Raw genomic sequence first — 15,908 nt, forward strand, 5'->3', positions numbered from 1 at the left:
AAATCAATAAGTGGGATGGTATCAAATTAAAAAGCCTCTGCACAGGAAAGGAAACAAGAACATGAAAAGCAAGCCTAGAGAACTGAAGAAGATCTGTGCCATCTGCTCAGATAGGGCATTAATATCCAGAATATACAAAGAACTCAAAAAATTTATTGCCAAAAATCATACAACCCAATTAATAAATGGGCAAAAGAACTAAAGAGACACTTAAGAAATGCAAATGACCAATAAACATATTTAAAAAATGTTCAACATCTCTAGCAATCAGAGAAATGCAAATCAAAACTGCATTGAGATTTCATGTCACTCTAGTCAAAATGGCAATTATCAAGAATACAAATACTAATAAATGTTGGTGAGGATGTGGGTGAAAAGGTATACTCATGCACTGTTGGTGGGACTACAAATTAGTACAAATCTGGAGACCAGTGTAGAGATTTCTCAAAAAACTATGAATGGAACCACCATATGATCCAGCTATCCCACTCCTTAGTATTTACCCCAAAGATCTAAAATTAGCAATCATAGAGAGATGCTCTCGCATCAGTGGTTTTTAGCAACACAATTCACAATAGCCTAGCTATGGGATCAACCTAGAGGTCCTTCAACAGATAAATGGATAAAGAAAACATATATATGTACACACTGGAGTATTATTCAACCATCAAGCAAATGAAATTATGGCATTTGCTGGTAATTGGATGAAACTGGAGACCATCATTCTTAGTGAAATAAGCCAGGCCCAGAAAGTGAAAGCTTGAATATTTTTCTGGTATGCAGAAGCTAGTCCAAAGAAAAAGAAAAAGAAAAATGTGTGTGTCAGGGGGTGGGGGGAATCCCCATCAAAATAGGAGAAAGATCAGTAGAGGAAGGGGAGGGGGAGGGAGAGAGACAGGACAAGGGAAGAACAGTAGAATGAATCTGACATAACTTTCCACCATCTTGCATATCCAAAAGGCACTAATTTTTAAAAACTGTAAATTAACAGAAAGATCTGTAGAGCAGAGAGAAAGGCAGGGAATTACATTCCATGCTTTTATAATTATGTCAAAATTAATTCTAAAGTTATGTATAACTAAAAAGAACTAAATTAAAAATATTACTTTATCAGTTCTAGAAGAAAATAGATGAATTCTTATAAACTTGAGAGTAGGAAACACATTCCTATGACTCAAAATCTCAATGCAGTAAGGGAAGAGTTTGACAAATTTGACACAAAATGTCTAAAAATAAACACTTCTGCATAACAAAAATTCTACAATTAAAAATTAAAATGACAACCTAGAGAAATACATTCACCACTTTCAGCAGCAGCATCACTATTAGAGTTAATATTCTAAACATAGAGAATAGATCAATAAATTATTAAAAACTGGGCAAGTGATATGAATAGTTCACCAAAAGCTAATATAAGTGTCTTTTAACTCAAATGAAAAGAAATTTGATCTTGCTCATTATGAAAGAAATACAAAGTAAAATTATACTTGCTGATCACACAAAGTAACAAAAATCCAAAAGTTCAACAACCTACAATTTTTCACCAAGGTTGAAAGACATAAACATTATCATCTATTGCTGGTACAAATGGAATAAAACCTTTGAGAAGAAATTGATGGTATCTAGCAAAATTAGCATGCATTTACCCTTTGATTGAGTAATTCTACTTCCAGGGCTCCATTCCAATGGTGTCAACGGCAGAAGATGTAGTTACAACTGTGAAGGTCTGCAAACAAATCAAATAGCCATCAGTAACTAGTGACAGGCTCAGAGGTCAGCAAACTGCAGCCCCTGCAACAAACTCAAGGGCTTGTTTTTATACAACCTGCATATTAAGAGTGGTTTTACATTTTTAAAAACTGCCAAAAAAAATGTGACAAATATGTTATTCTCTGATCCTTTACAGAAAATGTTTGCTAAACTCTTAAATATGAAACAGCATGATACATCCACACGATGAAGAGCTACACATTCATACAGAAAAATGAGGACTAAAGATAATAACTGCAATGGACTGAATGACAACAAATATATTTAGCATGAGTCGATAATGATATTAGAGATACAGACAATAAAATAACTTACTGGTCACTTTTGGGAAATGCCAAAAATAAGTAAATAGAACGAAAATGCATTTGACCCGTTTTTCTTTAGTAATCCTATTATTTATTATAGGAATGCTCCAAATAATAAATGAAAAGGAGTGATAAAATTAGAGCAACACTGTTTCTGCTATTCCTAACAAAATAACGTCTCGAGGTATCACCATTAGTGACTATCACTACGAATAGAGGCACATGTACCTACTGATAAGACCATCATGTGCCTACTGACCACCACCATCTATGGAATGTTGGGGGAAAAAATCAAATCCTAAATATGATTGAGCCTATAAATCTGAATATCAATTAATGGAAAATGCAGGACACAGAAAAATGCATTCCACAACACTACATGAATAAAATCAGCAAAATGCTGACTGTGGGAAACCATTATTTTTAAAAAAGACTAGATTTTTTTCAACAAATTGCAAAGACATAAAGAAAAGAAGACCTATAGCTAAAAGAAACTTAAAAGCCCTATCAATTAAAATATATAGGCTTTATTGATATTCTATGCCAAATCAATTGTGAAAAAGGATTTCCTGCAACAACTGAGGAAATTTTAACATTGAGTGGATATTTGGGGGGAAAATAAATTGTTGATTCTTTCAGTGTGATGATTGTATTGGGGTTATATATTTTTTAATTTTTTTTTACATGGACATAATACCTTTCTTTTATTTATTTATTTTTATGGGTTCCCGAGAATCGAACCTAGTGCCTCACACATGGATGGCAAGCACTCTACCACTGAGCTACAACACTAGCCCCTGGGTTATGTGTCTTTTTAAAGAGTCCTTATTTTTACATATCAAGATGTTTACAGAATAAATGATATTATATCTTGAGCTTTCTTCAAAATAATCTGAATATGGGGTCAGGCCCAGTGACATATGTCTGTAAGCCCAGCTACTCTGGAGGCTGAGGCAGGAGGACCACAAGTTCAAGGCCATGTCTCAAAATAAAATGAAAAGTTCTGAGGATGTAGCTCAGTGTTAGAGCCCTCACATCTGAATGTGAGGTGGTAGTAAATCAGAGAGGGCATAGATCAAATAAAATCAGCTGTGAGTTGATAATTGCTGGAGCTGGAGTGATGAATACAGAAGGGATCATTAATCTATTCTACTTCTGTGTATAACTAAAATTTCTTACAATTAAAAGCAAAATGTTTAAAGGAAACCAGAAAAAAAGGAAAACATGGAACACCATAATCACCCGAAGACTGGAGATGGAGTGCTGATGATGAATTTTAGGATTGGCAACTATTTCTGATTTCATGAAAAATTCACCACTGAACTTAAGAGTTGCCCTTTGAAAACCCTCTTCTTTGAGCTGAAGTTCTGCATCATCCACAGATTTAGTGAATTCATTCTGCTTTATATTCCATGAACTTTGGGTATAAATCACTGGCCCATAAATTTGGTTCTGAAGCAGAGTCACCTAGGGAATTGTTTTCAAAATACAGGTTTCCATGTCCCACCCAGCTCCACTGAACCATCATCTCTATGGGTCATGTCCCAATACTGCTCTGAGATTTTTAAACCCATGTCCTCTTCTGATAAACATAAAGATTTTATCTACCTTCAATATCATTAATACAAGCACTGAGACTTATAAAACATTTGCTAACTATATGTATATTGCATCTATTTTATACATATTTTCATATATATAAAAAATATATACTCCACATCACCTCTCCAAATCTTAGGTTGGTCCTCAAACTATTTCTTGAATACTAATTCAAAATAGTTTAAGCAAAACAGGTATTGTATCATATTTATCTCATCAGTTTCTTCATCACCATTAGCATCACATCATCGTTAACATCATTATTTGGCCAGATAATTAGTTCTTCCACTCAAGAACTGTTTTCTAAGCACCTACTATGTGTCAGGAGTTGTGTTCAGGATACAAGGGCAAATAAGACAAGGTCTCTCCTCCAGTGGAGAGCACCACATCCTAACACACAGGAATAGTCCACAATCGAGTTAAGTAAAGTGGTGGTGAATTCTATGAAAATAACCAAGTAGTGTGACTCATTTGGCTGGGGTTGGGAGTAGTCAGTACTTCAGAAAGGGTATTCTAGAAGGACCTCTATAAAGAGGCAATGTTTTAGCACAGACTTGAAGCAATGAGAAACAACCAAATTATGCACAGGTGGAAATGTCCAAGCAGACAAAAATGCAAACACGAACCCCTGAAGCAAAGCTCTATATTCAAGAATAAAAAGAGAACTGACAAGACTTCAGCTGATGGAGGCTGGGGAAACACAGTGCTGGCTGATCTTTTGAGACATTAATTTATGTCTCGTCACCGGTGCTATAGAAAACTGGAAAAAATTGAAAGCCAATTTCCCTCCACAGACACCAAAAAGATAACAAAGTTTTTAGAATGTTTTTGCTTTAAGGCATTGCTAACAACTTTCATGTTTCAGAAACAGAAGCAGAAGTTGCCAAATTCCTAAAACAAAACTCTGTCACTCTTCTTCAGGCTTTTATAGTTGGAGGTAAAATCTAAATTAAGAGAGTGGAAGATTCCTCAGTCCAAGGGAAAGAGGGAACATGGCAAGCTGTGGTCCTGGGAAAATAGCTAAGACCCTCACGCCCAAGTTGAGTTGGAGAGATTCAATGCCACTCAACTTCATGCAAGAAGGGTGTGGAGGGGTTCCTCAAGTGAGCAGAGTGGGCTGTAGCCCAGAAAGCATTTCCCAAGGGTAGAGGACTTCAGAAGACCCACAGAGACTTTCCACATCCTGGGAAAGTTTAGAAGTCTCTAGAGTATCACTGAAATTGAATTCTCTCCTAGGGAAATGAGGAGATCAGAGAGGACAATACCAATTGGAGCAAATAAAGAAATATGATTTACTTGCAATTGAAAGTTATACATGAAAATTCTCACCTTCCATAATAATCACAATTAAGCAAAAAGGTGACTCTGTACTTGATGCTTTCTATATATAATTTCTAATCTTTACAGTCATTGAATTGGGGAAATACTATTACTCATCCTCACTCTCCCCTCGCCTTAGTGTGCAGAAGGAGATGCTAACTTTCCCAAGTTCTTAACTAATAAATTTATAAGACTACTCACCTCATAGCATTAGGTATAGTAATAGGCATATTGATAGTATGGGCACCTTTATTTGATTGATTAATTGGACAATTAAAAGATCCCTAACTCAAAGACTTTTAAACCAATAATTAGTTAGTCTGGTTCACTGAGGGTCATTGAGGTGACTCCCATATTCAGAATATGTAGTTTAGGAATCTCCTATGTACCATGTGCTCTCGCCAGTCCTAATTAGGGACAAAATAAGACAGATGATTGATTGTCCTCAGAAGGACAATCAACAAGCAATAGTCTATCTGAAGATAAATGTATACAAACAAGTACATGGAAGTTAAATAGACTAGAAGAGGCGTCCAAAGCATTTCTTTAAAGCATTTAGAGAAGGAAAAGACAAAAATTTTGCCTTGGGGTACCAAAAGAACCCCCTGCAAAAGAGGTTTGTGACAGATTTTAGTTCTTAATGCCAGTGAGAACTATCCAAAACTTACTCAGATTTTGATAACCAAACAGTTGTCTTGTGTGTTTGAATAACATTCGCTCACCTAATTAGTTCAGAACAATCTCAAGCCTCTTTTCCCTCACCACAGGTTTTGCTTGAATTATATGGATAATTTCATCAGTCTTCTCCTTCTCCTTCTTCTTCTGTTGAGGTGCTTTACCCCTGAGCTACATCCCCAGTCCTTTTTATTCTTTTAATACAAGGTCTCACTAAATTGCTAAGGCTGGCCTTGAATCTGTGATCCTCCTGCCTCAGTCTCCTAAGTAGCTGGGATTACAGTCTTATGTCACCACACTTGGCTCAGTTTTCTTATTTGTACAACCTAAGTGAATCTCTCTGGTTCCAAGAAGAAGGAAATAATAAACTTCCACAGACGATGACCTTCTGTGGATACTTACTACATTGCACTAACCCCCATGAAAAATGAAAATCATGTCAACATCACCAATTTATAAATATATGGTTATCTCTGTGGCTGTCTGCCCCTCAATTTCTTATTCTATAAAATATTTCCCCCTCAGGAGCTGGAACAAGATGGGGGCCTAAAGTCCTGTCTATCCCACATGATCCTCACTGAGACCACAGCTGACCAGACCCTGCTTGTAATAAATCAGGATTTTCTCTATTTGCAGTAGAATAAGGGCCCCAGGGAGCTACTTTTTTTGACAAAGTATTTGGAGTTATGGAATGACCAGAAGTAACTGTCTTGGCTCCTGATGGTTTTTCTGGTTCCTGGGTCCAGTCCCTGAGATTTTTAAAATAAATTTTCCTTTATTTGCTTAAGCCAGTCAGAGTGCTTCTGCTGCATACAACCAAAAGATTGTTGGCATTCACACAGGGCCAGAAGGGGGGCAAACACATAACAAAGACAGGGTATGAGAGAAACCACTTTGTTCCAATTGCCAGAACAAAGAAAAACAATCACCCAGGAGGGCAGTGTGGCTCAAGGGGTCAGGTTCTGGTGCTCTGCAGCAGGCTCTGTGTGGCTTTTATGGGGAACGGTGACAGCCCCTGCCCAGCAAGAGCCAGGAGGGCACTGTGCCTTTCACACCCTCCTGATCACAGCAATTTGACAGTGGAGGCTAATGAATCCCACAGTTGGGATAGGAATGCTCCTGCCTGCTTCAGCCGTGGGAGAAAGCCCAACTGGCCTCTTCACCCAGGTGCTAGAAAAAAAGTGCACGGGAGGAAGCTGGTTTCCCAGGTCAAAAACAATTACTGAAAAATTCTATCCAAAGGGCCACTTTCAAAAAACATAATGTGCACAGTTGGCAGGAAACAAGAAACTGTGCAAAAAAACTTCAGGGAATCAGTCCCCCTCTAAGGATAAATTTTATCTATACTGAGATTTAAAAAAAAATTCACTCTTTCCTTTGCTTCTATCTTGTTTCTTTTTTGGCCCTCTATCTTGTTTCTTTTTTGAATTTTCTTGGCTACATACCACAGTTGTTTGTCTTCTCTGTTTCACCACAAGATAAACACTCTGAAAGTAAAATCCAGGTCAAGTTCATTTCTAGACTTGCCAAGGTGCATTGCATAGTGCCCTGCACAGAAAACATGGCCAATGATAGATGTTGAAAAAACACTGACCCTGCCACTTACTACCTGTATGGTCTTTGGGAACTTTCTTACCTTCTGCAAGTATCAATTTCCTTATTTATAAAATAGTGACAATATTCCCTTTCTCCCTTGGTAATATTTACATAAAAATTAAGACATATGTAAAGTGCTTTGCATTCAATAAGCCCACTATAAGAGGTAGCTAAGATTTCTAAGCTCTGGGCATGAGCTGTGATGGAAATTCTCTCCTACATATTCTTTTCCAGCTGTCCTACCTAATTTCTATTTCAACTCCACTCTGCCCCAATAGCAATGATGCATCTGTTCTACCAGCATAAGGAGCGAGGCTAGAAAGCAGCTACACTAAGATAATCATGATAAGTACACAATAAATGACTGCACCAAGCCCAGCTTTGAAATGTGCAAAAATTATACCTGCTCATGCCAAATTAAAACGGCTTCCAAGTGCCTGATGCTGCATTCATCCCCATGTCCCCAAAAGATGCTGACGGAAGGTTTTCAAAAACTTCAAAAGACTCTTGCAATAATTGCATATTCATTAGACAAATTCGTTCTAGATTATTTTTAAAACCATAACTTGAAAAAAAAGAACAACAAAGAATTGAATAGAATTATTCAGGAGTGGTGTTTAGAATATAAAAATGTAGAATACTATTCATTCTCTCTGAAAGCATTAAATGGGGAAAATAAATGGGGGAGGAAGCAGTAAACCTAAAAATAAAAAGCCACAAAGAGAAAAATAGTCTGTCTTTATGAAATTCAGCTCTCAGGAGGTACATAGAGATTTTTTAACAGTTTGGGTTAGGGGGGGGAAATGTACACTCTATTTCCACCTCTTGTTGGGGGAACGTCATTGAGAAAATAATAACTACTACCACCTCAATATTCCACTGGCTGAAGTAGGTGATCAGCACAGTGGGAGTCCTATGAGAAGTGTCTGCTGGGACCTTGTTCATGGAGGAGCCACAGTCTGGTATAACAGACCTGGTTTTATTCTTTAGACTTCATTATACACGAAATAAGCAGCTGCCACTTCACCCAGATGTGTTAATAGGATGGAGAGTCAGGAGAAAGCAAAGAAAAGCCACCAGCAGAGCATCAGGTGGCTCACAGCTTCCTGCCTTGAAGAGCATTACAAAATGGAAAAACACATCCTAGAACACCAGAGTAAGAGGGCTCTTTATGACCAGAGCCACCAGGAGTGCAGGTGCTGGTGTTCACCGTGTGTTAGGGTTAAGTTACTTGCTCCATTCCTGAGGCCACATGTGTGCAATATTAAGGTATAAATTAAAGAGCCCAGCAGTAGTTCCTGGTACTTGCCAATGCCCACTGAGGTTGATCATTTCACCATATGCAAAAGGTTGGCTGGCTTTCACCTGGCAGAAAAATTAAGACGCCTTTCAACACGGCTTGTTTCAAAACCAACCCCATCCTCCTAATTGTAAGCACAGCATTGCTCTGTGGTCTAGTGAGAGGAACAAACATGGAAAACATGATCATAGAATCAAATTGATGGTTACAGACTCTAGCTGGTGCTCCAAAGGAAAGGAACAGGGAACCAAAGAGAGAAATAGGGGTATTATTTACATTGGAGGAAGAGGAGCAGTCAGTGACCAGTATCTCTAGGCAGTATAGCACAGTGGTTAAGAACCCAGGCACAGATGTCAAAAAGATTTTGATTTGCACTCAATTCGGCCCTTTACTAGCTCTGTGACTTTGGCTTTAAGTAAATCACTTCTTTTTACAAACCTAAGTTCTCTTGTTTGCAAAATGAGGCTAATAGTGTCTAGATTGTATCTAAATATGTAATGATGTAATTTACACTACCTCTAGAATTTAGTAAGAACTTAATAAAACTGTTATCAGACATGATATTCATGTAAATATATTACAACCAGTGCATTACTATACTAAGGGTACTATAACAAATACCACAGCCTGAGTGGCTTAAATCACAGAAATTTCATTTTCTCACAGTTTGGGAAACTAGAAGTCCAAGATCAAGTTGTCAGCAAATTGGATTTCTATTGACTCTCCTTAGCTTACAATGGTCACCTTTTCCCTGTGTCCTCACATGGTCTCTCCTCTGTCTATGCATATTCCCAGTATCTCTATGTGTCCTTTTCTTAAAAGGACACCAGTCACCTTGGACTAGTAGTGCCCACCCTAATGGTCTCTTTTTTAACATAATCACTTTTTTTAAAAGGCCCTATCTATCTTCAAATACTGTCGCATTCTGAAGAACTAAGAGTTAGAGCTTCAACGCGTGAATGGGGATGGGCACAATGCAGTGTGGTGCGGGAGCTGACCAATCAGAAAGGACGCTGCTTGGCCACCAGCCAGTGGGAATAGCGGCTGGCTGTATGTGCCCAGCAAAGTGAAGCAATGGGAACTGGTCAGGGTTACAGTTGTGATTGACATTATCAAATGTGTGGAGCACTGTGTTTTAGTCAGCTTTTTCTGTCCTGCGACTAAAAGACCTGACCAGAACAACTAAATGGGGAGGAAAAGTTTATTTGGGGGCTCAGAGTTTCAGAGGTCTTAATCCATAGACAGCAGGCTCCGATCCCGGGGCTCGAGGTGAGGCAGAACATCATGGTGGAAGAGGGAAGCAGCTCACATGGTGATTAGGAAGCAGACAGACTGAACTCCACTCACCAGATGCAAATATATACCTCAAAGCCACCACCCCTGTGAACCACTTCCTGCCTCCACTTACCATTAATTCACTGATTAGCCTAAGGCTACAATCCAATCATTTCTCCTCCAAACCTTACATTGGCTCACACATGAGGTTTTGGAGGACACCACATCTAAACCATAATAACATACTGCCTCTGTTGAGAGATACGGCAGGCTTTTGCAGAATGATTCAACGTTTCTTAGAGACAGGATTCCAAAAGGCAAAGCAATCTTCAGCAAATATTCATGTCTCCATCCTGCCTGTGCCTGGAATTAGAACCTTTAGCAACTACACAACAGCAGAGGCAGGAGGAGGCCAGGAAGAGCTAAAGAAGGCTGAGATTTGAAGATAAAGCTATAAAGGAGAGAATTAAAGTGGAGAGCAAGAGATGACCATGAGAAGGGCTAAGAGTCTTAGGGACAAGGGGCCGTGTTGGACCTATCCCTGGCTTAGATTCTAGACTAAGCTTCAAGAATCAATCAGAACTTTGATGTGGACTCTTTTTGGCATACCTACCTCATGTCACCATGCTAAAAGAGATTTTTCCTCTTCCTCTCTACTCAAATGGCCACTCCTGATACCCTGGGTTGTGCCAGACTATAGGTTCTAAGTGGGGGACCCAAACCCTAAACTTTGTTGCCCTCTTCTGCATTGTCTCCTCCTTCTTCTTCTTAGGCAAGCTTTATTTTGTGCTTGCTATTTGCAGGTCTTGTGCTTCACATTCATTTCTTCATTTAATCCTCATCACTTTCATGAGAAATTTTATAGTTTCAATGAGAAACATTACAGTGGAAAAAATTTGAAGTCCAGGGAGATTTGTTGACTTGCCAAAGATCACACTTGGAGTAAGCAGAGAGCCAGGACTTGGAACTGCATCCATCACACTTGAAAGTTCCTGCTCTTACCCATCATGATATCCTGCAACTATGCTCTCAGCACAGAATGGATCTGGAAGGTCTAAGCCAAGAGTAGAAATGACCAGTACCAGTGTTTACAGTTTGTAGCCACCAGTACTATGGGTACCACTAAAGCACAGTCACCATGAGGCCTGAGATTGGTACCAAGAATTGAGGTCATGGAGTTGACAACTGAGAACACAAGAAAGACCAAGATTGGGGAAGAAGACAGGCGTGAAGAAAGTTGGGATGTTTCCTCTCCCTCCTTCCTTACACTACACATCTGATTAATTCTCAATTCTTAGTGTTTTCACCTCCAAGGTAGTCTGTCATTCTTCCACCTCTCCTCAACCTTAATGCCACTATCCTAATCTATTGAGAGACACAGTTGGTCTCTCTACACCCAGCTTCCGGCTTCACCCCTCCAGTCTGTTTTTGGTGCTAAGAATTGAACCCAGGGACATTTAACCACTGAGCCACATCCCAGCCCTTTTTACATTTTATTTTGAGACAGTGTCTCACTAATTGCTTAGGCCTGGCCAAATTACTGAGGCTGGTTTTGAACTTGCAATCCTCCTGCCTCATCCTCTTCCTGTGTGTTCTTTCTGAAACATAAATCTGATTCTGCCATTTCCCAGCTCATTTGGCTTCAGTAGTTTCCCATGGCCCTTAGGATAGACTGGCAGCTCAACAAAAAGCCTCCTATGCTCAGTTGCCAACTTCATCTCTCACTGCTCCCCTTCCACCAGCCATCCTGAGCTGCTTCTAGCTTCTTTTGTGTAACACGCCAAGTTTTCTCTAGTGGCCAGGTCTTTGCAAATGTTATTCCTGCTCTTGAGAGCACCATTTCTACCCCAATGCCTTCAAGTCCCAGCTTGGACATCACTTCCTCCCAGAAGACTTCTCTGGCACTGGTAAGGCCTTGCAGAAACAACTGGTTCCATTTCACCACTCCTTCTACCCTCGGCACTCACTACAAAGGCATCTCTAGCCATCTTCATTAGGATTCCATATCTGTTTCAGGAGTGTTGTAAAATATTGTCCATGAGTATATAGAAGGAAGCTCTGTGTATTAACCAAAGAGAAAGACAGCAGAAAACAATTACCTGCAATAAATATAAAGTAAATATCACTGAAATAGGCAGGAGGAGGACAGTGTACAGAAAAGGATGGAAAGTTACCAAGTCATGGGGGAAAGTAGCCCTGCTCTGCAGAGAATCACCCAGGGCAGGGAATAAAAACTTCAAGATCATCAGCTTTCTGATGCTGGACAGTTTCTGTCTCTGAATTCTCTGAAGAATCTCCTCTGGGTTTGTTGTTGTTGTTGTTGTTGTTGACAGAAATTGAATCCAAGGGCATTTAATCACAGAGCCACATCAACAGCCCTTTTTTACTTTTTGAGACAGGATCTCGCTAAGTTGCTGAGGCTGTCTTTGAACTCGTGATCCTCTTGCCTCAGTCTCCTGAGCCACTGGGATTACAGGGGTGCACCACCCAGCTCCTCTGGGTTTTCCAAAACTTCTGCTGACTTTCCTGGTCCCACTGGTCCGTGATAGCCACATTGTTCAAAAGTTGGTGGTCATTAGTTTTCCAGGTTAAATGGAGTGGACAACATGGAGACAGATAACTTTTTAAACAAGTCAAAGCTCTCTTCTTCTGCCTCCATTTTTACTAGAGATGACAGTGTCTGCCACAGAGCAATAACATATTCAAACCACTCTCAACACCTCCTTCCCAAGTCTGACTTCTCATAGCACCCTGTGCTTGGCTTGTGTGATTGTCTAACCTATACCTGACATACATGCACACGACTAAATTCCCTGAGGCTAGAGACCATGTCTGAATCCTTCATTTTTAAATCCGCCACCTAGCACAATGCTTGGCTTATAAAGAGGGAGGGATTCCATAAATAATTTTGAATAAATATTTATATAAAAATTAAAAACCCACCCATATGTATCACTTCTCATCAATAAAACAGGTAATATATGAAACTTCCCTACTACCAAACCCACTCTACCCTGCAGCGACAAGAACTAAGAGGGAGAGGGTCTTCTCCCATTCCCACCCAGCGACATCCTTCTCTTTCCACTTCTGGATTCATGAAAGTGGCATTTCTAAACTAGGATGAGAAAGCTGAGCAAAGGCAGCATTCATCTAGGGTTGCTTTGGAGACTGTTGTTTTAAAATAACATCTGGACAAGTTTTAAAATGTACTGTGGTGCAATTCATGAAAGGGAAAGCAGAACACGGTCTTGGGGCACCAATTACTTGCCCCTTTGTCTCCCCATTTCTTGGAGAAAATTTATTGAGCTAACTTCTAGCATGTCAATATAATAGAGTACCCAGCATTTGGGTAAAATTATAGATTAGCTGTAGCAATTGTTCAGCTTTTAAAAATAATTTTCCAAATAAAAAAAGAAGATTTCTTTTAATTTTAGTGCATTTTGTTCAATGTCCTGCAGTTTTGAAAAGCACATCATAATAGAATCAAAATGGTCTTATGGCATTCTACCCACATCGGGTCTAATTTTCCTCATGTTTTTTTTTTTTTTCCAGCTGTTCTATTAAAGCAGGACAGATTGTCACCTTGAGAAATGAAGACAAAAAAGTAATAAAACAATATAGATTATTTTTTAAATTGTCGTTCAGATCTGGAGATGTTAAATGACAACTAAGAAAACAGTGAGGTTCGCCTGGGAGGTGTTCTGGTTATTGTCACGTCGATGCTGCTGTTATTTAGCAACCTTGGCTGTGTTAACAGGACTGTTGCGGGTGGAGCTATAAGGTCTTCCGACCTCCAAGCCTCCAGAAAGCTTTTAAGAGGGAAGTGCACAAGACATGGGGTCAGGAAAGCGGGGTCCCAGTGTTAGCTCTGCCATTTGCTAGGTGCATGGCCTTAAAAAGCTCATTGTCAGAAAATAATCACACAAACCCAAATTGAGAGACATCCTGCAAAGCAAGTGTCCTGGACTCCAAAAATGTCAACATCGTGAAAGTCAATGAAAGGCCAAGAAACTATTCTTGAGGAAAGACAATTAAAAAGACATAAATCAGATGCCATATGTGGTCCTGGACTAGATCCTCGATCAGGCGGAAATGTCCTAAAGGATAAGTCAACTGACAAAAATGTCATTTTTTGTGTACTGATGTTTGTTGCCTTTTCAGATTACCTCTTCACAGTAGAAACTCTAAGAGGAGAAGGACACTTTCTAATTTATTTGCTTAAATATCACTAGAATTGAAGACAGGCTCAATGATAGTTTTGAATAAATGAGTGAGTGGGATCAGCTTTGCCAAAGCCACATTTGCCTCAAACTACCAATATTTCTCAGCCCTGTGCTGAATACTTTAAGTCCTTATTCAGGACTCTAAAAATAAATAAAGGGAAGTGTATGCACAGATTAATTTTGTAGATTACCAAATGATGACAATCATTCCACAAAAAAAGAAATTAAGAATCTCACCAAGCCCCTGTCTTTCCATGGAGCTGGAGGTAAAGTCAAGATCTGAACCAAGTTTGGACTCCCAAGTTTCTGCTTTTTCATTGCATGAAAAGCAGGCACATTCGCAGTCTTTCCCTCTAATCCAGTGCCTCTCATTTGCATCCTGAAATCATAGGTACAAGGGTTTGACAGGGCTTCATTTTCTTTGCTGCTTAGCTTTGACACAAGGCCTTCAGCTGCTGTGGGTGATGGGAAGGCTTTTAACCTGGTGAATCAATAGCTGATCCCTGTCCACCTCCATCACTGGCGTGACACGTGGAAGGCTGGGAGACAACACAGGTCTTTAAAGGCACCTTGTTTGTTGCCCTCAAGTCTCACTGTGGCAATTTTCACAACATTAGCTTGTCCTTTGGGTGGGAGATGAAACCCTCAGTAATCATTCTAGGGCGTGACTTGCATCAGCAGTAATGGTAACTGAAATGTCCTTGCTCCAAAAAGTAAAATGAAAATACTGAAATTTCTAAAGAGGTCTCTCTCAAATACTAAGCTGCCTGTTGAGTTTCAAGTACTGCTCTCCAGGAGCTTGCAGCCCAGTGAGAGAAAAAGAAAAGAACATAGTGCACTCTCAGAAAGGAAGTACCAGATACCAGAGGAAAAGTGCAGAAGTCAAGAAAGATTTCCCAAGGGAAGTCGTCTCTGCAGGAACCTGAAGAATACACAAAAGTTACCCAGGAAAAAAGGTAGAAACTACCAGCGTTCTTAGCAGAAGGAACAGCACATTCAGTGGCCTGATGGTGACAGAGCATGGAACATTGAAAGAACTTAAAGAAGCTTCGTGCACCTAGAACACCAGGTGCAAGCTTGTGACAGCAAAAGAGGCAGCAGTAGAGATCAGGCAGGCCCCAGAGCAATGGGAACCTGATACCAATTTTCCAAGGAATGCTCTTCTTCAGGCTTAGTTCAAAGGATGGCAAGATAAGGCAGTCAGATGGGTAAGGGGACTGCTTCAATCAGAGTTCACTCAGGAAAGAGGAACCCACTATTATTCATTTCATTATTTTAATGAAAATAATTAAAGGTAAAAAAATTAGCCAGGTAATGGAAACCTGAGAAAACCAGAAGGAGACACTAGAGTATTATAAATGTAGTAATTGCAGGAAACAGGCACCACTCCAGGGCTGGGAAAACACAGAGCAGAGGTTGGTATTATTAAAAGGCTGTACCTAATATGGCATTATGGTAAAATGTGAATGTGTAACCGATGTGATTCTGCAATTTGTATTTGGGGTAAAAATGGGAATTCATAACCCACCTGAATCAAATGTATGAAAGATGATATGTCATGAGCTTTGTAATGTTTTGAACAACCAATAACAAAAAAATGGAAAAAATAAAATAAAAGGCTGTACCTGGAGGAATGCTGCTGGAGAGCTCAAGCCCAGACCTCTGAGGAGACAGCACTGCCTGGCTGGGGTCGATTCCTCAGCAGTTAGAGAATCTGCTGAGCTGAGATTTAGACTTCCCAAGAGAGGCTGAACGGCAGGTGTTAATGTCTCTGAGGGCACAGTGAGGCAGGTTCTGAGAGAATGAGAAAAACCACAAAACTGGAACCAATAGCTGCTGTTGCTG

At 39.7% G+C, this 15,908-nt stretch overlaps 1 long non-coding RNA gene across 1 annotated transcript; it reads right to left on the minus strand.

Moving 5' to 3' along the window:
- Positions 1–911: 911 nt before the first annotated feature.
- On the minus strand, positions 912–15,650 carry LOC125619191. The gene is made up of 3 exons (XR_007350704.1): positions 15,503–15,650; positions 14,041–14,045; positions 912–924 (listed from the first exon to the last, which is right to left on the minus strand). It is a non-coding gene; the product is annotated as an uncharacterized LOC125619191 (long non-coding RNA).
- Positions 15,651–15,908: the final 258 nt, after the last annotated feature.

Source organism: Marmota marmota, unplaced genomic scaffold, assembly GCF_001458135.2.
Source record: "Marmota marmota marmota unplaced genomic scaffold, marMar, whole genome shotgun sequence".
Classification (NCBI taxonomy): domain Eukaryota; kingdom Metazoa; phylum Chordata; class Mammalia; order Rodentia; family Sciuridae; genus Marmota; species Marmota marmota.